The sequence below is a fragment of the Balearica regulorum genome, chromosome 1 (assembly GCF_011004875.1).
Source record: "Balearica regulorum gibbericeps isolate bBalReg1 chromosome 1, bBalReg1.pri, whole genome shotgun sequence".
Taxonomy (NCBI): Eukaryota; Metazoa; Chordata; class Aves; order Gruiformes; family Gruidae; genus Balearica; species Balearica regulorum.
The window spans coordinates 104,026,018-104,050,665 of NC_046184.1; positions in this window are offsets into that span (position 1 = coordinate 104,026,018).

Sequence of the window (24,648 nt, forward strand, 5' to 3'; positions counted from 1 at the left end):
ACTGCAATGGTAAAGAATTGACATTGAGCATACAAATATTGTATTATGAACGCTTTCTTTTTAAGATTCTGGTCTGGAACACCTGGTCTTAAACATTTAGTAAACTGGAGTTAAACAGATGCCAAGAAATTAGGAAACATAGGAAACATGACTACCTCTAGATCACAAACATTTCTAGATCAAAATATGGACTATATTTTCAGAATCCTTGGAAATGAAATGTTGCCATCTATTAAGAGTTCTTTGCAACCCTTTAAAAGGCTGTAGTCCTTCAAAGGAATTGTATCCTTGGATGCTTGCCACTTCCTTTTCATTTGTTGTATGCTGTTCTTCTGAACACCTCAAAGTACCTTATAAATAATGAATTAAGCCTTGCAAAAAATTCTATCTTGTATAGACAGTATTGCAGCCAATTTGCCAGGGAGTAAAGGGAAATATAAAGAGAATGAACACTGTAGCTACTTTTCAAAGAGGCAGAAAAAAAGAAAAAAAGAAAAATTAGGAGTGGAACCATAACCACATGACAACTAACATTCTTTAGCTATCTTTTAGCCATCAAATAAGTAGCATTAACTCCTCCTCACCAAAAATAACCCCTTACCAATAACATTTGCTATGTACACATTCACATCCCAATCCATATTTTTATCTGTAAATTTACCTGGAAAAGTAAATGAATATTTGAGCATTCATTAAAATTCTTAAATGCTGTGCTTGTCTGTCATGCTCATTTTGCTTATTAGTTACTAAAACCTATGTGTGAATGGATTGATCTGTGAGCATCAGGTATGCGTTTGAGAGTGAGCAAACATTTTCTTTATTATTTTTATGTTTCAAATCTTACTTTTCTGAAGAGAGCGCTGAAATTGCAACAGATGATCTGGGTGCAAACAGTTGTTCTGATTGATTTTGAAAAAATTAAATCTCAGAACTTTTCTTTCAAGTGTTTCATGGACTGGAAGAAAACTTATGTTTGCATGTTAAAGAGTTTTAAAACAAGTTGACCATTTCTGTCCTTTTTTTTTTTTAATACTATGAGGCATCACTGATTGCTGTTTAATTATAAAAATAATTGAAATACTTACGGATAGTTCTGTGATTTTATTAAGCATATAATAATCATTCATAGGCTATGAGAAATTTCTGTTCTCATTTGTGAGCAAATAACAGACCTTAGTGAGGTTTTTGCATTTATATTGGAGGGCCTTATCTAAAACAGTTGGATTTTTTCTCATTGAAGTTATTGCATGAGTCCTTGAAAGAGGACTCTTGAAAACAAACCAGTAGGATGAACTCTGCCTATTCAGTGATTAATACATTAGGTCCTGGCTTTGTCTCAAATTGAAGATCATCATAATTTAGGCACCATCTTTGTTACTTTGCTCTGAGACTTTCCTATTGTGAAAGTAGTGCTAAGCAGCGCTCTTAAAATGTTTTATTTGCATTTCAATCAAAACCACTGTTCTTTATCCTGGATGTTAACTTCTGCTTCTAATGTAAAAGCAGGAACACCACTTATCTTCTTTGTACTGCATGGCTCCTGGTCAGAGACAAGGTATGAAGCTAGATGCAAACACTGGTCCACCCCATGGATTTTCTGCCATTCAGTGTTTCTAAGCCCTGCTTTTGGTCCTTTGCATGCACACTGGTAACATATGATTTGCCGTACTGTGTACTGCTTGGGATTTAGCGTTGTGTTCGTCAAGTTAGACACTAAGCAAAGAGCTAAATCCTCAGAGTGCTCAGCTAGAAGGGAGTTGTGTGTGTCATTACAAGCAGGAGCCAACAAACCCTTTCACATATCTTACTATGTCACATTTATGAAATGCAAATAAATAAATAAATCAGTCTCCAGTTAGTGCAGAACCACTGTAGGATCTGATTTGGCACAGTGAGTGGAGTTTATGCCATTAAGTTTAAAAGGCCCAGGCCTGGGTCCTAAGAATTTTTTAAGATATTCTAGGTTTTATTTTTTTAATCCCTCTGTTGTTTGCAGGCATATTCTTAATCTTGATGTGCAAGCCTTGGAGAAATAAAGTTTATTAATGGTACCCAAAAAGCCCCCTTTAAAACTGCAAAATCCTGTTTTCGCGCTGAGTACTATAGTACCCTTAAAAGCTACTACTTTGAACAGATAAAATTAGGTCAATTTCTATTAGAAAGCTCTTGATCTTCCTTTTGTATCCTCTGTTTCTATCCTGACAGGTCAAAAGATATCAGTCTTAGACTTGTCACAGGTGCTGGATTGCATATTGCCATTTCTGGGCTTCAGGCCAGTGTAAATTTCAAAGTAAAGGGAAAAGTGAATGTTTTTCAGGCAGCCTGGATGCTGTGGTGGTTCTTTTTGTTTATTCTCTAATTTTATTAATTTTTTGCTGTTTAAGTTATTCACATGCCTGTTAGTGGTGGAGGAAATTCTGGAAGACTTCAGGTAAAGTAGAAAAGTGTATGTAATATTCAGTTTATCCCTTAGCAGTGATTTATAAATCATTGGTACCAGGAACACATAGTTCATGAATTAATATCTGTATGCACTGAACTGATTGAACAGCAAAACCAAATTATTATTTTTTTAGTTTATTTCCTGCATTGTCTCACCTGTGCCAATTGTCCTTAAAAAACTTGCGTTTATTTCCTCTCTGCTTTACCTAAAGGAAGACAGAGGATACTAATGTTTTCTCTTCTTCTTCTACTACTTGTATTACTCAAATGCACTCTGTCTCCCATGTGTATTTAGCTTTTTTACTAGATGATGATATTTTTTGCCAAATTTGACTTCATCAAATAATTTAAATGATTAAATCAAAATAATTAAAGAAATACTTTTTGTGTGTATGTGCATGCATATGTATTATGTGCTTTTGTTATGTTTTATTAGATAGATGGGGGACATCCAGGACAGTTTACCACTCTCTTCCTCCAGTTATGCATAATTTTTGAAACAGAAAAATGAAATTTTATTTCATTACTGTCTAGATTATTTTTATCAAAATACCTGAATATCTGAATTTCAACCCTAATATCTTATAATTAGAGAATAAAAAAAATCACAGTTTGCACACATATTTACAGAGATTTTAGGGTGGGGGAGGGAGGAGGGTTTTTCCAACTAGTAGAATAGTAGATATTTGAAAGCTGGAATTCCACATCAGTGTAGCTTCCATTGCTCTGGTTTTGGAGGAAGCTAATATTGACTAGGCAATTGGTGCTGTTTAAAAATCTCATCGAGTGTATTTTTCTCTAAAACATTTACTATTCACTCTGAATATTCTACCTCTAGATTCTATTTATGTTTCATCCTGGTTTTTGGCTAGGACAGAGTTAATTTTCACAAGAAGCTGGGAGGGGACACAGCCAGGACAGGTGACCTAAACTAGCCAAAGGGATATTCCATACTATATGATGTCATGCTCAGCATATAAAGGGGGCTGACCAGGGAGGAGGAGCCACTGCTCAGGATGGGCTGGGCATCAGGTTGGGTGAGCAAATTGTATTGTGTATCACCCGCTTTGTATATTCTAAGTACTGTTGTTGTTATTTCCCTCTCCCTTTGCTGTCCCAGTAAACTGCCCTTATCTTTTAACTTTTTCTTCTGATTCTCCTCCCCATCCCACTGGGGGAGGGGGGTGGAGGAGTGAGCGAGCAGTCATGTGGTGTGCCCCCGCTGGGGCTAAACCACGACATGTTTAGATAACCACAATCTATAACAGATTTTCTGTCTTTTTCATGTAAGAGATTATTGAGTTACTGGACCAAGTGCAGTGTAATAAAGGCTGTTGTCTTCTTTGCACTTTGAGTCAAGCCCATAGCAAACTGTCTGCAAGCAAATTTTTGCAAATGTACCTAGACAACTTTTGTCATATTTTGGTAAACAGATCACTGTTTTCAGTGCTTTACATTGCATTTTTTTCTCCTCAAGATATAAAATAATGGTCCCATGAGGCAGATTCCCTTTGTTATACTTGTGTGTATATTTAAATTATTTTTATGACTCTGCTTCTAAAACACATTTTAGAATTATTTTTCTGTACATTTTTCCCTTGAAAAAAACATAATAGTTTATGATCACTTTTTTTTTTTTTATGATCAGTTTTTGGTAGCTGCAGGAAGAAGATATTTATTCCCATTCCATATAGAGTCAAGGGATATTAGGCACAAAAAGGTACCTAAAATTAAAATTTGAGCTGGTTTTGACTTAGAAAAAAATACATGTTAAGCAAGTTCTGATTTTTGATATTGTAATGATCTGAAATCAAAAATTAATTTTTCTGCTTCCCATAAGTCAAAACATTCATAACTTTCTCTTAACTTCAATTGTCAGTTTTAGCTTCCTGACAAAAGTTGTAGGGAACCTATAATGTGAAATAATTAAAAAGAATTAGGTGCTGCCCTCTGTTTATTACATAATTTCCTTCTCAAAACCTCTGGATGGTTTTTCTCAGACACATACCTGCTATGCTTTTGGTAGGTATTTCCATATGAGAAAAATATTTCTTGTTCAGTTATTTAGCACACAAACCAAATACTCAATAGGATGCATCATGGCAGGGAAGAGTGGCATGAAGATCCTCCTCTGTAGCTACCTTTAAATGTGAGTTATTCTCATTTCACACATCAGTGTAAGGAAACTAATGTCTTTTTTTCTCTGCTGAGACAGCATCACTGATGATGTATGGCAGTCGACCTGGGCTGGTGCAGAATGTTCATAGACAAGTATCACCTTCCCCTCCTCTTTCCTTGCAAAATGGAAGTGATTCACATTGAAATAACACTGCAGTAGGACAATTTGCCTGAGGCCTATAATAAAAAAATAATATTGAAATATTACTTAAAACATACAGTTACATTCGTGTTGTCTCCCTGTATTTCTCTTATTTGGCCATGTGGCCTGAACTTAGCTCGCTTAATATTTTTATCACAGTTTACATTTAATTTGGCGTACATGTTGCCAAACTACAGAGGGGATACCTCTCTGATTCCTCTGTGAGCTCAAAATTTAGTCAAGCCTTTGATGTGGATATCTTCTGGTTACGTTAGAGAATTCCACTTTGTCCCTTGGGGTTATCTAATGGAAAAGTTAGTGCAGAAGATGACCAGCATTCGACTTGCATTTCTAACTTACATTTCCAATAATACCCTAAAGCTTTAGCCGCTCCTTAATGTTCTGGCTCCTCCTCTTAGACTATTTTATTTTAGAGACTGGGCTGGTATTCTTCTGAATGCCTTAGATACAGGGGCATGCTCAGGGTTTGTGCTGCTTCAAGGGCAGCTGAAATACTTATCCTAGCTTTCCAGCTGAGATATGCACTGGTGCAAGGGAAGCCCCTTAGTGATGTGAAAACCGGTGAAGCTTTTCTCAGCTTATTTAAGATAGATGAAAAGTGCGTGGCAAGAGCACCATGGCTTGCTGGCAGCTCCTGAGAGTGTAGTGCGTCAACTAGACAGGGTTGGTGAGTGGTCAGAAGCTCACTGTAGCTTATTTTTTCCTCCTTAGCCTCCCAGAACTATGCATTCACTTCTAAGCCCCCCCTTTTTTTGGCTTGGATTTATTAATGAGACACCTATTTAAAGTTTTAAAGTCCTACAACCCTGAGCCATAATTTCTCTTGATGTCACTGGTAGTTACAGCCAGTTGTCTGACTACAGACCAGGATTTGCTGTCTGGGAAACAACACTTCTCAAACTACAGGATCAGTGCTTAATTTGTCTCTTATCCATCTGAAAGCCTTAAAGACAGAAATAGAATAGAAAAAATCAGACATATATAGTGTGGTTTATGTGTAATTTTGGGTTTATATAATTCCACATTCTATTTTTTATGTGTGTGTTTGCACACACAAGTGCACGGGTGTGCCCAAGCATGCATCAGTATTTCTGTATTCTCGTGCAAGAAAACCTACCAGCTTGGGCTCGCAAACCCATTAACCCATTATCCTTAGTTTTAGTGGGAGAACCTGATGATCCATTGCACCTTTGAGCACGTGTGTGTGCGTATGTCTATCTGTAGCGCTGGCTAGGGTTAGGCCAGGAGAAGGTGTGCTGCCTCCAGCACCTGTCTATGCATGTTGAGGGACAACCTCCTGGTGGGTCAGGCATTCCCACCTCCTAGCAGCTGTCATCCAGCTGTGTATTTGTCTTCCTTGTTCTGAAGAGTGCATTGTCTCACCATTTGTACTAAGACAGTAATCTTGCACAGAATCCATCTCAGAAACTGGTCATTCGCTGCTGAGTCATTCTTTACTTCATTTAATAAACTATGTTTTGTCATTAATATTTTTTCCTTTGTCAATCAATAGACAGTTCTTGAGAGGACACCTAATCTAGAGCCTCCAGTAGTGACTGCTTTTCAAGTGCAAGTCTCCTGGCTGTGTAAAGGATTCACCTCTAAGTCCTTCTCTCAGAAGGAACCTCAGGTTCTTTTGTTTCTTAAATTACCATAATTGTGTGTCTTGCAGTTGCAGTATTTTCATGCTAATGCCATAATTTTCTCCTTTCTTTTTTGGTTGGTTTGCTGAATTGGTTTCCAGGCCCTGTGAAGTGTTTCCAGTTAGATAAGCTGGGAGGTTTTTTTGTTGGTAATTTGGTTTGGGTTTGGTTTTTTTTCCTTCAGGTGCTAATATCAGGTGACAGCTGAACCAGTAGTTTTGGTGATAAATCTTTGTTCCAGTGTCATGCCCAATGGGATGCTAGTGGAAGCCTGGTGTTTAAATGACCATTAAGTGATAAGAATCTAAAGGAAGGACTTTCCAGTTTATAAAATTTGAGATAAGCCTATTTCTCCTTAACATCCACGATTAACACAAGTGTACTTTTCAGTTTTATTAATGTTTTTGAGACCTGAGTGAATTTATTTGGAGGATTTTATTGAAAGTGTATAAGATTTAGCCTCTTGCATGAGTATTTGCCTAGTAAAAATTAGGTAATGATGTTGAATTAATCTGTGTGGAAATAAAAAACTAGAAAAATAGTGCGATGTTTTCAGACTTGGCCCAGGTACAGCAGAAATATTTTCATTTTGTATCCAACTGCTTGGAGGGATTATTTAACTCAAATTGAGTAGTGCTAAAATCTCTTATCATAATTCATTACATAATAGGATTACCTTAGAAGAGAGCTAGATGGCACAGTTGGTCAATACAGTAGGATACATTTTTGGAGGTCTAGGCTTAAATCTGACCCTGGGACACAAATGCATCATGTTTGCTGGTCTAAATATAAATCCAAGTAGATGTTTGTTTATATTCCATACAATCTGGCATTACTTCATGCAGCTGGCAGCCGGCTCAGTAAAGACCCAAGACTCGACTAGCAGTTTTGGACAGAAGAACACTGGCACAGCTGTTTGGAGAACTTGATTTAGCACGTCTGAACTGTTCTTGGCTTTAGCCAATGGGGGTAGTTTTTCACTTCCCTGACTGCTAAAATTCATCAAATTCATGCAATAAATTAGTAGAAAACAAAGAACAATAATGCCACTGGAATTCATCTGAGGTACTGTGTCTAGTTGTTACTCCTAATTATAATTGGGATAGAAAAACTGGCTTAAATAAAATTTAGCAATAGAATCCTGTGTTGCAATATTCAAGTAGCTTAGTTATCCCTCAAAATTAGGAAATATGAAAGAATAAAGTTCCAATAACATCATTAACTTTGCAGCGTTGGGTATTACAGGCCTGTTCTTTGACTACTTTTTATCTTGTGTCTACACCACTGAAACTAGCAGGAAGTGCTCTGAATAAAGTTAGCAGCATTTTATGCAGGTATGAAGAAATGCATAAGATATAAGAAAATCATACTTTTGGTACTTGTATTCTGTGACATCTCCAATATATTAACTTATGCATTTAATGAAGAAGCGAAGAAGGAAAGGGCTTCTCTTTGTATGGCACAGTACAGGACAAATTTTTGTTGGGTAGCATGTTGCTCAGAGTGGCAGAAAGCCTGTTGTCACCTGGCAGTGTCCACACCATTGTGCCTTCCTGCTTCATGCTATCTGAGCTGGCCTCTCTTTCTGGAGTGTAATCGCTGTTGTATAGCTGTGAGGATCTGCCTCTTTTTATTGTTTTTTTCTAGAATTTCCAAAATTTGTCTTGTTTTAAAGTCCTGTTTGAACAGAAGGAACGGCTGAATGCAGTGATTGCAGAAGAATCAGTTCAGAGATTTTAGGACATAATCTATATAATGGTAATCAGTTGGGAGAACTTTGTGTTAGATACAGTCTAATTATATTTTATTTATCTGTTACTTCATTGCTAGTTATTTCTGAATTAAATTATGTGTATATTAAAATAAGGTACCTCATCTAGAATAAAACAATCATATAAGTAAAGAGAATAGTTGTGAGAAATATTGGAGTTTTTTTTCTGCTGAAATGCAAACTATTTTAATTCTTCCCTGTTGCCATACAACAGAAAATTTCTATGTGGTAACAGAATTCGTACAACAAAATTTCAATGCTTTATTGTGACACCATGCGGCATCTTCTGTGGGCTGATGTGGGAGCACTGTTTTTAGCAGATGCAGATTTAATGTCAAACTGACTAAAAAATTTTTGTTTCTTTGTGTTGTATCAGTTAAAATTTCTTGCCCTTCATTTCTAAAACAAAGGTTGCATTATCATTTCCTACAAGAAGAAATTCTAGTTTACATGTCCTTCTCAAAAGCAAAGCCAGCATATGGAAGCAAGGCAAACTCAAGCTACAGAGGAAGTTCAAATTCTTAATACTTTAGGAAATAAATTATTAGAACTGTTTACCAAGTAACAGATCAGATCTGTCATCACTCTGCAGTTTTCAAACAAAATAGGTAAAGGGAATGGAGAAGAGAAAAGGACTAAAATAGCATAGCTGGTTTCTGAGAATCTAAATGCAAAAAATAGAAACTTAGAGCCTCTCTAAGCATGAAATAATAAATATTTATTGTGCTAGAGGAAGAGCAACAGACTTAGTGTTACCTTATGGTAGGAGCACTTACCCAGGAGTGTGAGAAACACTCCTCCCCACTCTCAAATCAGAACACGGAGCTCTCCTTTGGCCTGGCCAGCCTTCAGCCCAGCTCAGGCTTTGAAAAGGACCTGCTCCCTCCATGACCTGGGTAAGGAGCAATGAGTCCTGGCTGGTTCTTACAGAATCATAGAATCACAGAATGGTTTGGGTTGGAAGGGACCTCAAAGACCATCTAGTTCCAACCCTCCTGCTGCGGCCAGTGACACCCTCCACTGGACCAGGTTGCCCAAAGCCCCATCCAACCTGGTCTTAAACACTTCCAGGGATGGGGCATCCACAACCTCTCTGGGCAACCTGTTCCAGTGCCTCACCACTCGAACAGTAAAGAATTTCTTCCTAACATCTAACCTAAATCGACCCTCCTTCAGCTGAAACCCATCACCCCTTGTCCTGTCACTACACTCCCTGATAAACAGTCCCTCTCCAGCTTTCCTGTAGGCCCCTTCAGGTACTGGAAGGCCGCAATTAGATCTCCCCGGAGCCTTCTCTTCTCCAGGCTGAACAACCCCAACTCTCTCAGCCTGTCCTCACAGGAGAGGTGCTCCAGCTTCCCAGACACCTAGAAAGAAAAAGCACCTAAATTCTTTTGACCTGTTTGCAGTACTTTCTACTGTCTAGTTGAGGAGGTTTTCTTTTTGTCTGCTGGGTTATGTGGCTTCTTTTCTGAAATTTTCTCTTCATACATTTTTAAAGGTCTGTTGATGTATATACTGTGAATAAGTCATTAATCCATGGAAATGTAAACTTTAAGTACTTTTGACATTTCCACCATGGATATCTTTCTAAAATATTTGCGTGAGCTCAGGCAGGAGGACTGTGTTTTCATTAAGTTTTCCAAGTAAAATTCTCTGGCCTGTAATATGTGGGTGAGATGATAGAGCCCTCTATCTTAAAAAAATAAATACATCCACAAATGTTGAAATATAGGCTGCAGAAAGATGGGTATGCCACATGTATGGCATATGTATTGGCAAAATCTAAGATTGCTGCTTTATAAAATTTGAAAATGCAAGTAATAAGCTCTAGAGTATCATTAGCTTTCACAGTTTCACACTTTCAGATACCATTAAATAGAAAACTTGGTGCATTGCACAAATCAAATACTATTAGATATAAAGGGTGGGGCTGAGTCTCTGTCATTGAAGAAGCCTCAGGTATTAATACTTCAAATTGGTTTAAGCACAAAATTTCAGCTACATCTGACAGCTCTTGTAGTCTTACTTCTGATGGCTACTACGAGGCAAGTCAAAAAATAGGAAAGTGTGTGTATATATATATGTATGTGTGTGTATATATAAATAAAAATCCAGAATGTCATACATTGTATCTGATCTTACTTTTACTCTATAATCTAATGCAGTGTATCCTATAATGACCTGAGTTGCTATGAATACAGAACTTATTAGCTGTGCCTAGGTGTCATTCAAACTTATTGATGCCCCTGGAAATCTTGAAATTCTGTAATATCAGTGAGAGTAAATTTATAAAGCAGCATGTTTTCTCAGAAGGACAAAACCCAAGTCATTTGAAATTTCTCACCATTAAGAAAGGAAACAATACAAAATTGAGCAGATTGAATTGTTTCTTATTACAGGGCAGTTCAAAGTGAATTGAATTTTCTAATGATTTTCAAACTTGATTTGAATGGAATCAGACATGTTCTTGCCATTAGGTTTTTAGAACTAGACCAAAGTTTTTAGAACTAGACCAAATATTTCAGGAAAAAAAAAGTTTTACCTAACAATGCTACCCTCTTTACAAGGGAAAAAAAAATCTGTATTCAAATGGAACATTCACTATTATGACTACGAAAGAGTGCACTTTACAAAATCTCTGTGTAAAATGAAATTCCCATTACTAGCTGAAGATTTACTGGTTAATTTATCAGAAAAGTATTATTTTTAAATGCACTTAAATCTAGATGACACGAAATACAAATTAAAAATGAAAATGTTACTGAGTTTAGTTCAGGTAATAGAAAAACCCTATTCCTAGGTATTTCCTGTAATGTATTGGACATCTTTATTATTAGGGCTTGGTTGTACCATTTAAGAGAAATATGAGTGGACATAATCACTCATTCAGAGCTATTCTTATTCAAAACTAGGCTGTAAACATGCACCTCTATCATGTTCTGTTATCATTATCTGTAAATTCAGTACAGACATGCATGTTTTGATTTCATTTTTTGCTGACTCTTTGAAAGCCTTGGAGAGGTGGTTAAAAAATTTTTTTCTTTATCTCTTTACAGAACCGTGTGTATGCGAATTCCTGGCCTGATGGATGCTCCTGACCACTGCTGAATTGAAAACATAGAAGAAAAATCTTTAGGGTGAATATCTTGGAAAATGTTTCACACAAGGTACAAAACTTCAAATCATAAAAGTACTATTGATGTTCTAAATTTAAATCAAGAGAAATCTCAAAATATGAAATGGTCTGCAAAACAACTTGCTTGTTACTCTAGATTGTACCACAAAGCAATGAAGCATAACCAGATTTGTATTCTGTTTTCTTTACCTGAATGCCTCATGTTATAAGCAATGGCACAGCTTTTGGTAGCCACAGAAATCTTATTATTTTCTGTAGCATGGAAATTCTTCCAGGGTGTCTGGGAAAGTACAAACACATGCAAAAAAGGTCATCCTCAAAACTTCATTCATTTGATTTCAGATGAAACCTACAGAAAGAGACAAAAAACCTGCAACTCCTCCCTTCTCCCCCCCTTTGTATTACTGTATGAGAATCTATGAACATTTGGGCTTTGACTTATAGCAACCATACTTTTATGTACTGCTGTCTTTGAGGTTTTGGTGGAATACATATTTATTTATTATTCCCCAAGTGTTTGTATTTTGTGTGTACCAATGAAGCGCCTACCACTGTATATGCAACACAAGGACATAGGAAAAGTGACTGTGAATTATATGTGAGAAGGTCAGAAGATTTAGTAAGCAATTGGGGCTGGTTGTTTTGGTTTGGTTTGGTTTTTATTCACTAAAAGAAATAATGAAATAATATTTAATGTTTTAGCTGGCATATGATATCACTTAGGAGATCCAGCCATGAATCAGGTTATCACTATGTTCCGTTGACCCTAATATATAGGCAGTGTAAAATAGCAATGATTAAAGCTGGTTCAAATACCAGGCGGCTTACAGTACCAACAATTGTGCAGATTTTTTAGAAAATGTAGTCCTTAATTATTGCAAATTTAGTTTTACTAATTTTGAATTTTGAACCCTTGTTATTTTTTTGCAAAACAACCCATAAATATTAACTGATCAGTGGCTTACATAGAAAGCGGTTCTTGTGGGAACATGGGAAAATAAGGGTACGGTGTTGATCAGAGCCTGTGTGTCTGTGAGGCCTCTTCGTGTGGCAGAGAGCATGTACTGCATTAGAAAATGCTAATAGACAGACTATGACATTCCCCCATCCCATTAAGCCTGAAGGAGTGTCAGGATTTGCCATCTGGCTCTCCATGTGCACCACTTTTGTCAAATTCACTCTTTTTCCTCAGTTTTCCGTCCTCTTTTTTTTTTTCTTGATTTTGTTGCTACCACCACCAAGTCCTTTCATCCTTCCTCCCTTTGGAACAGAAATCTTCATTTTAGCTAGAGATGCTTTTCTCCCTTCTGCTTCTGCCTGCCCACAGATGCTAATAACAGCTCCTTCTTAGGCTGATGACTAGTCTCTATAGCAATCAGGCAGCAGAAGCACTCAGTGCTAAAAAACAAGCAGATCTGGGTAGCAGCCTCCAATTTTTTCTCTTCTCTTTCTCTGCAGCAGTTACCACCTGCCTTCACCTCTGCAGAAATCTGTAAATGTGCTGATATTCATCCGATGGAACGGACCAAGTAGAGGGAAACAGGAGCATATGGATTAGTTTCCTGAAGTACTAAACTAAATTAAAAGTTAGTTGATTTTACTACATTTTATGAAACTAACGAAGCATCTGAAATGTAGATAAATACTCTGCTGCTGTTCAGTGTAGCTAAAATGCCTGATGAAAGTGATACGCATAAGAAGATTGACTGCTGTCATGTTAAACATTGAAAACTGGTGTAGTGAATAAAATGCTACCCTATGTATTTTGGGTGAAAATGCAATAAATATTCTAATTCATAAGGGAACATATTCTCAGACTGAGTGAAGATGAAAATATTTAATTTTCTACGCATGAATGTCTACGTAATATTACAGAGAAAAGGTGAATAAGTAGAGTTTATTTTTTTTATTGCAAAGGCAAGATTTGGATACTGTATGCTGTGCAGGAAAATCAAATAAGATGTTCTGTCAGGAAGATAAAAAATAAATAACATTAGTTCTCTAGGCTGATTCTGAGCTATCAAAAATATATCCAGTCCAACATAGATGGCATTTAGTTATAGCACAGATGAATATTTAGTAATATTCTACGGAGACTGAAAGGATGGTTTTTGTTTTACTAGACACTTGAAGACATGATATTCAAAAAGTTTCCCTTGTTTGGCATCAAAAAGTATTACGATCATTTTGCCAAATAGCATACAAACAAAACTATCAGGGGATGTACCGTACTGACAGGCTTTGAGTTAGAAGATTAGTTTTGAATGAACAAAACTTCAAGTAATTTGCTAGGTCTTTCAGTCAAATGTAGGACAGATGTTTTATAAATAGTGTAATACATAACATAATAAGTGGCTTTAAAGATTTTCAATAAGGTCAGAGCAAAACCTATTCTGGGGGCAATTGGCAGGTGGCAACAAGTAAAGTATAAATTAAATCCCAGAGCTATTTTTCAAGACAAAAACAAGTGTGATTTAGATTTGGTAGTGAATGAATGATCTCAATGAGGCAATTGAATTAAAAAGTAGCAGCAAGTGTGCATTTTCATAAGCGAGAGAGAGTGCAACTTTGATTGTTCCTTCACAGTGTCTTTGTTGGACAGAATAGGTGACAGAATAGGTGACAGAATAGGAGATATTGTCCTTTATGAATCAATGCCCATTATACTGGCATGACCCACTTGTGGGAACATGGGGGAACCTCTGCATAAAGGTACCGGAATAATTTATTCCTCATCTTTTGTAGGAATAACTTTGTCCATATAAAGATGATTCTGTTTTCATCTACAGTGGGAGAGTCAGTTGCTGTGCAGAAGCTCATGTTCGGCGCAGTGATCTTCAGGTACAACAGAGATACTGAGTGAGGCAGACTTCTATGAGACTCCTAGGTATGCGAGATTAGCAAACAATGCGGGTTATGCTATATTGACTGCACCAACCTAGTTAAAGTGAGATGACTTTCCAGCACAGAAAAGACCTCAGATTACGCTGACAGTGCAGTGGATAGTGCAGTGGTATCTCCCTTCTAACTACTTTATCTCACTGTGTGTTCTGAGCACTGACTCTGAGTCAGCAAAGAGTCTGAGCACATCATAAACACACTATCTGTATTCTTCAGTTTAAAAGCATATGGTTGCAGTCTCTGTTGAATCAGGGCTTACATGATAGAACTGAGACCGGTACGGAAAATTACCTGGCTTTGCAAACAAATGCAGAAAAGTAGTGTTATATAAGCAATATGAAAGCAACATTGACAAAACAGTGAAAGAAAGCGTTCTTGAAAAATGCCAGCAGGGCGTGAACAGGAGGGAATATGCAGTAGGAAGAAAAAAAATGTTTCTTTAAGTCAGACAAATTGTGCACCAGAATCTCAGCATTCAATGGGAAAGTAACTTTCTGGTTGCTAAGAATGCAAAGAATATCTTGAAAGCATGAACCGGATGGTGAGTGATGTACTTTGTTAGGCTTCAGCAGTAAAGCCTGAAAACTACAACCTTTGTATCTTTTAATAACCCATTCATTTCCATGCTGCATTCATCTAGCTACCAAATGATGACGCCTAAAAATGTACATCACTGTTTGCTTCTAACTCAGCAACAGCTAGAAGCAAAAAGACAGCTGATTACAATACAAAGGGAGTATATCTGCAGGGAGTAACTTCTTTGTTGTCAGACAGGAGATGACAGAAGATTTGGCAATTAGAGAAGAAAGACTACTGATTTTCTCCTTTATTTAGGGAGAAACAAGGCCCAAGATTCTCAGTAGGATGAAGCTTGGCATTCTGTTCCAACAAACGCAGGGAAACACAAACAAAAAAGGCAACATTCCAGTATATTAAGTCAAGTCTGTGAGAACATGCCAATGATACTACTTTTAACATACATATATGTAAATTCTACTGATTAGAGCTGCAGTTTGGCATTCAAAGTCAGCAGAGCTGGAAGAGCATCCTTAGTATTTTTTTCATTCTGTGCCTCATGGTTAATATTCTGTAATATTTCTTATGGAAACTACTTCTCTCCTGTCACCCTTTATAATACCTGTTTTTTACAAGCCATCAAAAGAGCTATTGAAAGCTACTCTTCTGTGTCCATGATCCAAAGCTACAGTTATCTGTGTGTATAGATTGTCTAGCTGTGCACTTGCAGAGCCAGTACAGAATATGGAGTGAGATAGGCAGGTGGTTGAATGATTAATCTCTTAACTTATTGCAAAGTCATACTGGTTCATACCTTGATCTGTCTGGTTTAATAATCTGTCTCTGGATATAACCATCTTCAGAAGCTTCAGAGAACGACCAGAAAGTTTATAAAATGCAGTACTTCGTTTCTCACCATAATCTTTATCTAACTTCAATTATCATTAAATTTAATAATGTTTGGTTTAGGCTGTAGCTTGCAAGCTTGGTTGTTATGGTCCTTTCTTCCCTTGTGTTTCCACTTGGAACTAGAAATATAAATCAGTGAACAAATAGCAGAATTTTGGATCTAATGTTTTAAGCTCTCAGTTTGATTTTGTAAGACTTCTAGAATGATCTGTTGTCATTAATTGCTGCTGTTCAATATACAGTGTTTCTGAATGTGCACAATTCTTCTTTTTTAATACTATCCTTCAGCAATACATTCTATCTGGGGAAAAAAAAAGATGCTCAGATTACAAGTTTTAAATTGGTGTTCATTTGATCAGTAATTGTAAATGAGGGAGAACAGAAACTTCCCATCTTCTCAGGTTGTTCTAGTCAGTATTAATGCTTGTTTTCATTATGCTTTCACATCTTTTTCTTGAAAGGGATGCAGTGCATCTCAGTATATTTGAGGGAGAAGTTTTCATGCCTTTTCATATTCCTCTTACCTCTCTCACCTCCTTGTGCTTCAAGTTTTCTTCACACCTCCTTGTAAGTACTCTTAAAGCTTTTCACTGTTGAGTTGGGCAGCTTGATACTTCTCTCTTAGGGACTAACACATGGTTTTACATTAGGAGTATAACAGCTGATCTTTTCTCAGTTCAGAAGCCCACCTGAAGACAAATTGTTTTGCGTTAGTCTGAAGCCCATAATTTTCAGAATTTTTGAAGAAATCTACAAATTTCTTCTGAGCATTTTAATACAAGTGTAAAATTAGATTAATGAGGTGAGGAAGATGACTCACAAAGTCCACCAAGTCCTAGGGCCGATTGTTGTCATCTGCCATCTAATTACATGGTGGCATACCTGTTTCTTCCAGTTTTTACTCTAGTATATTTTTAAGCATTTTTTACAAAATGGAATTTCTTCAAGGGAAGGCCTGCTATCTTGAAGAGGTAGGATACTCTTTGGACAAGTAAAAGATTACCTTCTATACCCTAATTATGAAGAAGGTCAAAGAAGAGCAAGACTAGAACTCACATGAGTGTTCTAGCCACAGGTTTCACATAAAGTGAGGGGCAAAAAAGGGAATGGGAAGGACATTCAAGTTAGAGAAGGCTGTCACCTGAATGTTGTCTCAGTATTTGCTGTAAAATTTGAAATTTTTGTTGAAACAAAATTAAATCAAGTGTCCTAACCCTTCCCAATGTTTATTTCAGCTGAAAATATTTAGATTTGGCATAATTGGCAACTCATTCTTCAGCAAAAGTTATTAACCAAAGTATGTTTTATCAGTCTATTCTAGATTAATGTAAAGTACCTAATTTTTTTATATGTGTGTATTCCTATATAAATATGCTTAAAAACAAGCTGGGAACTTGTCAGAAGTTTGACACAAGTTCAACATATTATCATTATTTCATGATAAAATAAGTCAAATATCCATATAGATATATAAGGGAGATAATTGCATATCTTCTTGCTACGTCACACTCATATGGCAAATGTTGTATGCTGTAAAAATTGTTCCGATATGTCTGCAATATTTTCTTTATAACAAGAAAACAAATGAATGGTTTTGAGTACAGTCGAAAGAACAAGCATGGTGTTATGTTGCTTTATGATCTGTGCTCTATGTAATACACTCTTGACCTTTCAAGGAACGGCTTTCTTCTTTCACATGCAGTTTCGTTTTTATGAGTCTAGATATCTATGGGTCAAGGAGGAGAGCAATGAAGTATTGTAGTAAATTGACCAGCATACAACAATGGCACTGTCCTGGAATTGAATCAGAGTTGTGCAACGTATGCCTTGTACTAAAATAGCTGAAGGCTGTTTTGCTTCACGTGGTAGGAAGCTGGATTTCCACAGGCAGAAGGTTAAGTTCTAACTGTTCTTTTTCCAAGTGTATGTCATGATAACAGTGAACGTTAAAGCATGCAAATGACCAGGTTTATTCCAGAAATTTTTCTGTTGTTTGTAAAGCAGACTTCCATCAAAATCAGTTTCTTTATGAATGCAAAAATGTAAAATACAAGATCATTTTGGTAAAGTTTGTCAGTGTTTTCTTCACATTTTTTCCTAGAAAAGTGAAACACTTTTGCATGTAGAAATATAAGATTATGGGGATGATGATAACAACTGTTAATGAAATAACTGGCAGTCTTCAGGGAGAAAGAGGAAAATGACACTACTTTGGTATCTACTACTGCTGCTTTGGCATCTGTTGGCTCATTGGCACATGGGGATTAAAGTTTGGATACTGCTTCACTGTTTTACTTGTCAGTCTGTGGAGTTTGCTAAATGGTCATCCGGAAAAAACTCTCAAATTATTTTGTCCTTGGATGTAGGATGTTAAGAATTTGAGGGAGCTTTCAAATAAAAATTGGAGGAAACAGTTATTCAGGTTAGGAAAGTACAGCTCTTGAAGTTGCAAGCTTCCTTTTTGTTTTACTTATTCTGCAGGACTGGAAGGTAGGTTTTGTTTGTGGTGTTGAATTACTCTAACTGATGGAAGCTAGTTTCCTTTAAGTAAACATTAGAAAAGTTTGTCAGATAAGCATTTATTATTTGCCTTCAGTGCTAAGCATGATTTATGTATGGAAGTATGTGGCTTTTTAAAGATGTGACACCTTGTTCCCCTTAAGTACCCATAAAGTTGCAAATGAGAATATTGATTGTGATATTGATCAGCTGAGTGATGGGGCTGGGCCACCACTATATTAATTAGAAGGTCCTAAACTTAGTTAATAACGTTTCATTCCTCTCTCTCTCCTTTTACTACTTTCTCATAGCTATGTGATACACATGACTAAAACTGTCACATATATATATATAGGTGTATATATATATATAAAAGTGTATATAGTGAAGTTCTTGTCCAGGCGTAAGATAGCACTAAAGGCAAACGAGAGAATGGGAATCCTCATCCAGTAGCCATTTCAGTGAGGAGTTGTTTTGGTTTTCTCTCCTCCCCTGCCCCCTATCAATTTCAAATGCAATTTGCTTCATAGCGGATGAAAAGCAAGGAAACAGAGAGCAAGAAAAAGCAAAAGTCATGCTGTCCTGATTCTCTGTAATTTTTTCAGATAAATGGGTTTTATTTTTGTATGTATTGCATTAAAATAACTAGTCCTTATGTGTTTGTAATACCTAGGCTGTATTAGGGCAAGAGGCCACTATTTAGCTGATAAAGCTAATACCAAGAGAAGCGGGGAGAAAAAGAGAAATGTTACATCAGTATTACTTATGCCGATCCAGTAAACAACTTTTTATTGTTAATATAGTTGTTAGTGGTATGGTATCAGGTACATTGTAACCATTATCAGTATAGAAACATCACCCTAATCTACAGCGATAGTATCCAAAATGTTTTTGTGGCCCTAGCCTAAGGGCCACAAACATTACCACTTTAGGTGTAACTGGTAGAGTTTAAGGGGTCTGCACGTCTGCATCCTGCCCAGCTGGGATTTATTCATTTAAGAAATTTGCACTGTTGTATCCCATACAGGAAGATGTATAAGCCATATTGTTACAGGCTACCTTTGCAAATCTTAACTAAATTCACATTAGCAGTTGTGCTAGTGTAGTTATTTTAGAGAATAGTTGTATTCTGCGTACAATTTTAATTGGCAAAAAATTACACAGTGTTGTGTGGGTCAGTGCACTCATCGGAATGTATCAATATTTTACTTCTTGTATTAGCTGAATTCCAGGTCTTCCTTTCTGTCTTCTTGAGAAGTTTTGCCCCACTGAGCGGGCTTATTGCCAGCCCACGCCCTCCCACATGCTATGGGATAGTTTAATAGCCTGGCATACAGAAGAAAGAGGAACAAAGTTTCTATCTCATGAAAATGGAGTATGACTGAATTAAAAATAGGAGCTGTCAGAAAGGAAGGTATCTTCTGAAACATTTTAAAATCACATGTAGAAATACACTGTGCTCTGGTTTTGAATGTCACTTTCATTTTGGCTGTTTTGATAGCTTATATACTTGAAAAAATTGAGAATTCCTATCATGTTGGAGAACTGATTTTTTGCTATTTTCTTTTAGGTTCGCTTGTCCCAATGTGTCCAGCTGAATCATTCAAATTTGTGTTGAATCCTACCAGACAGGCGACAGAAAGTTTGTGAGCCTAGGGGAGACTTGTAATAGCAATTCATAGGTGGTGTGAGCAGCTCACTGTACCTTCAGGTCACATTATTTATTGATTTTATTTAAAACGTTGTTCCATAGAAATAACCTTTCAAGGTGCACAACAGGTTTTTCTTAGGGCTTGAATAGACATCCATATGATACAACAGCAGTGTGTCATCACACTGCAAAATGAGCAATATCAACTTAAAAGGAACTTAAGTGTTGCAGTCTTTGAAAAACAAACAGTGGATTTGTTACCATTACACCAAGTACTGCACATTTTATAAACTTTTTCCACTTTTTTTGGTTGTAAGTGCTCTGTAAAAAATATGGAGATACTGAGCGTAGATGCTAGCTTCCAGAGGCACTGAGATCTCTGACAGATAGGTGCTGGTGAATCTTGCTGCAGCCTCTTAGATGATGCCATTTCCAACCTTTCATTCTCATCCTTTGTGGAAGTTACCTAAGTCACCTTCAGTGAAGTAAAGCTGTAGTAAAGCTGACAGAAGTGGATGTTTTCCTCTATTTTTGCTGCTTTTTTGTGTGGCTCAGTAGGGACACTAGGCTTTGACCTGGAATGGCTGAGGCACAGAAATGGTCCTGTTTTACCAACTCTGCCATGGGTAGTAGCTGCAAGCAAAGGGGTGAGAATTAAGTGCTGGAGAAATGCAAGTGTTTGAATCCTTGTGATTGTGGGCTCCAGAGACAAGAGTCAATGCCTCTGAGTGTCGTAAACTATAAAATTAAAAAATTCTCTGATTTATAGTTGGCAGCTTCACCGGGTCCTCTCCTGACATGATGTGAGGTAGGCTAAGGAGGAGTGGGCATCTCACCCAGTCATGGCTTTAGGTTGATGGGGGAAAAAATAGCCACTGACAGAAAGCCAGTAACTAAAAGTAAGCTTGAGCTGCATTCTTGATGCTGAAGCTCAAGAAATGCACATAGTGGAGTTGTACCATCTTAGATTTGGAGTGGTGATGGATTAATACAGAGATTAAACTTCTCCTCATCTCAGTCCAGAGAAAAGTAATCTGAATCAGGACTTTTGTCTTTCACACACAGATTTTCTGCACCAACCCAGCACTTGTTTGAAAATGAGTACCATAATAGTAGGCCTAATTGTTGATATAACACTGGTATAAGCCTTTCCATAAATGATTCATTCTTGTGTGGCTATCCGCCTTTGGCTCATTATGAATTTTGAAATACTTTGGTTTGGGCCTGGTGGGGAATGGGATTTACTTGGTTTTGTTTGCTTTTTTTGGTAATTTTCTTGTATTGGAAAAGGAAAAAAAAAGAATACCAAATAAATATTTCCTCCTTGCCAAACTCAAAAAAGCATAGAGCATAGAAAGAGTATATTGTTGTCCAAACTGTGAACAGGGATTGATAATTGTTGTGGTATCTTAGAACTGAGGACAATTCTTACTCCAATCTGTTCTTAGTAAGCTGCATACATTATACGTTTAAATATATGTATATACATGAACATATAATTGAGATGGATGTACAGGTGGTATACTTGAAGAAAGAGTCAGAAAAAGAGATTAAGGTTAAATATGTATTTAAAAATGGGGTTTTAGAAACGCTTGCTTTTCTTACATTCAAATTCAGATGTTTTGAGAAGTTAAATAGTATTCAGTTGTTTGAGGATTACTTTGTGTATGACTTGGATTTAAATCACAGGGCATTTCAGATCAGCTACTGTGTTCAAAGCAGCTGCTGTTAAAGGATTTATGCATGATATTGCTTCCAGGGTATTAGTATAGCAGGTCGTCTTCTAGCTGAATTTGAAGTGGAATGTAGATTTTATATTGTCCTTGTCTAATGTGGGGTTTTTTTTTTTTTTTTGAGCAATCTTGATCTGCTGTTTAAAGGTATTAACTGGTTCAAAATTATTGGCATTGCTTAGAGGATTTTAAATAGAGGAACATAGAGTCAAACTATGTGAAACCGTGCTTTCCATTTAATTCTAAAAGAGAAAAAATAAAGTCTCCAGAGTGAAAGAAGTACTTAGAAGCATCCATTCAGTGCTTGAGATCCTAAAGAAACCCGCAGATGATACTTCACTGAGGGTAATGTTAGTGTTTTGGATTATCATTATGTAGCATTTTTCCAACAGGATGAAAAGAACGTAGAGTATTTATAAGGGAAAAAAGAGATTTTGGTAAGCTTTTTAAGCAAAGTCAAAAGAAAATGAAATATGCCTACAGTATTTCACCCACAAACAGATGGCCAAACATAACAAATCAATAGTATGTAAATAACAGTGTTAAGAAGATCTGTTGCAATGCATGAAAAATGACTGGTTTCTTGGCTACTTTCATGCAGACTAAACCTTCACAGAGAAGGATAGTATATATGTTGGTTTTGGTTTTTTTTTTTTGACAGAGACAGATGTGTTGGCTCCAAGTTGCCATGTTTGTTTAGAAGTCCACTTTTTTTTTTTTTTTTTTTTTTTTTTTTTTTTTTTAAGACCAACGCAGAATCAACAGATGCCCCTTAGAACTTCTAAAGGTGGTGCCTAAGAAATATGCAGTGCTGGAAGGTCTGAAAGGCAAAGGCAGCAGGAGCAAACGATGTTTGTTTTCACGAGGACTGTGAGTCCCCTGCACCTGTGTAAGTCTATGACAGAGATATTTTGCTGGGAACTCTTAAAAATGTGAGCAGAAGTGTTACAGGAGGCAGATTGTGAAATAGTGAACTGCTTGTTCTGCAGTGTGTAATCATTAGAGCACTGGTACAAATGTGTGTCTTCGTGTTTAAATCCACAAGAAAAGCATCGGTCCAGATTGTATCTTAGTGTGACACTCCTCGAAGTAAAATTTATTCAGTACTTTCAAGACCTACAGTCATTTTTTAGGTGTGTCGCAAATAATGTCTCTAACATTTTATGACATATTTTGCCCCTAAAGTGTGCTAAGCGTGTTTGGTCATTCAAATGACAATAATGGGAGATTTGGTCATAATTTTAAAAAAAGCACTGCTGCAAGTGACTTGACTTGTGACCTCAGGCTATTGATTTTAAATCTCTCTCTGACAGTGGCTTTCCTTCTGTGGAATGTGAATGGTGATGTTTTACTTCCCTACATTAGTAAAGCATTTTGAGTTCCTTGGATTAGGATCTTTCGTCTGGCCTCAGTTCTGTACAGCATTGTACAAAGTAGAAGTCAAACATTACACAATATGAAATGGGCATAGAGACCCTACTTTTAAATTGTCATTCTGCTGCTTATTATTTTAGAGGAATCAGAAAAATGTACTTTAGTCTTCTGAAAATAGTAAGATGTGATAGAATGAGTATTGATAATTTATAAGCTTACTAATTAGTGAGGAATTAAAGGCATTTCAGTTATTCTTTGAGAAATCTACTAGTTTAAAAGGATTACTGTTTGTGCAATTGATTTGAAAAATTTTTTGAATATTCTGTAAAATCAAACTTACTAACATGGTATACATTTCTGATCCAAAGAATGTTTTGATTTTTTACCCATTGTTCTTTGTAACTAATAGAATGAGATTTTCTGAAGCTCTTGATTATTATTCCTGCTTTCTGTCAGGATCCGATAAGGAATTGTCTGGTTTGAGATTTCCGTAAAGAACTGTTTGTAATATGTGCTTTCCCAAAGCACGGTGAAATAGCCCAATATCTGTGAATCTCACCCTTTTAAAAATATATTTTCCTGATATTATACATCTTCAAATCATGAGAAATAATGTGTAGTAATATGCTTTTGGGAATTTTTTGTTGACTATTGCCATGTTGCTTTAAAAGGCAATTTTCTAGCTTTATTTACAGGTACGTGGTTATGTCAATGATGTAAATCATTTCAGGAATATTGGAACCACCCCAAACCCAAACACTCCTGAACTTGAACATTCAGAAAACAGATCTGAAAGTGATCTGTTAAGATGTTTAAACATTCTTTATCTTACTCTGTAGTTGTATGATGAGGGTTAGGAAAGATAGAAAAGATTTTAAAAAATTTAAAAACAAACTGAAAGAAAAAATAATTTCATGCATTTCCATGCATTTCCATATCTGTATCATACAGACTTTTTATTGTGTAGATGTTGTTTAAGGGAAAGTTAAAGTTGTTTAGGTGCTATCAATTTATTAAGTAGGAACAGTCTTTAAAGAAGTCACTGGGAAAGAGAACAGGTACTTCTGGACAGATCACAGAACGGATTATCTCTAAGCATGCCAAAGTGGCTATTTTCCAAGGAGAATGCTGGTTCCTGAAATTGCAACAAAATGTTCTTCATGTTTCCTTCATCCTCCTCTCCCTTAAGAATCACATTGTCTGTTAGAGGATGTAATGCCTCCTGAAATTGCTTTTCTGTCAGCGTTCCCTCTCTTAATCCTAAAACATTTCATCTAGTATGGAAGTACCTTGGAAGTACACAGGTCAGTAGCCATTAAAAGGTGTAACTGAGTTTCCGATGTAAACAGAAGAAAAAGTAATACAATGAATGGGAATATTGTTTTGAAATAGACACTGAAGTACTCTTTCAAATTTGTCAGCCTTAGTATTTCAGAGTAAAGCCCGAAGCCATAACAAATACATTTATACTCTTGTCTCAGTTTCATATCATATAGCTTCATTGCTAAATTTGATTCAATTTCTTTCTTTAATTCCGTCAGCTCTGTTCTGGCTTTGGGTGAGACTTTCCCTTGTCTCCATTGCCTTTTCATTTGCCAGACTTCCCTGTAGAGAGTTGAAAATGTGTTACAGATCATTAATATGACTAATCTCAAAGTTCTTGTACAATAAACATTGCTAGCTTTAGCAAGATAGACCATTTCCCCCATACGTTCTAAAACTGTAGTAG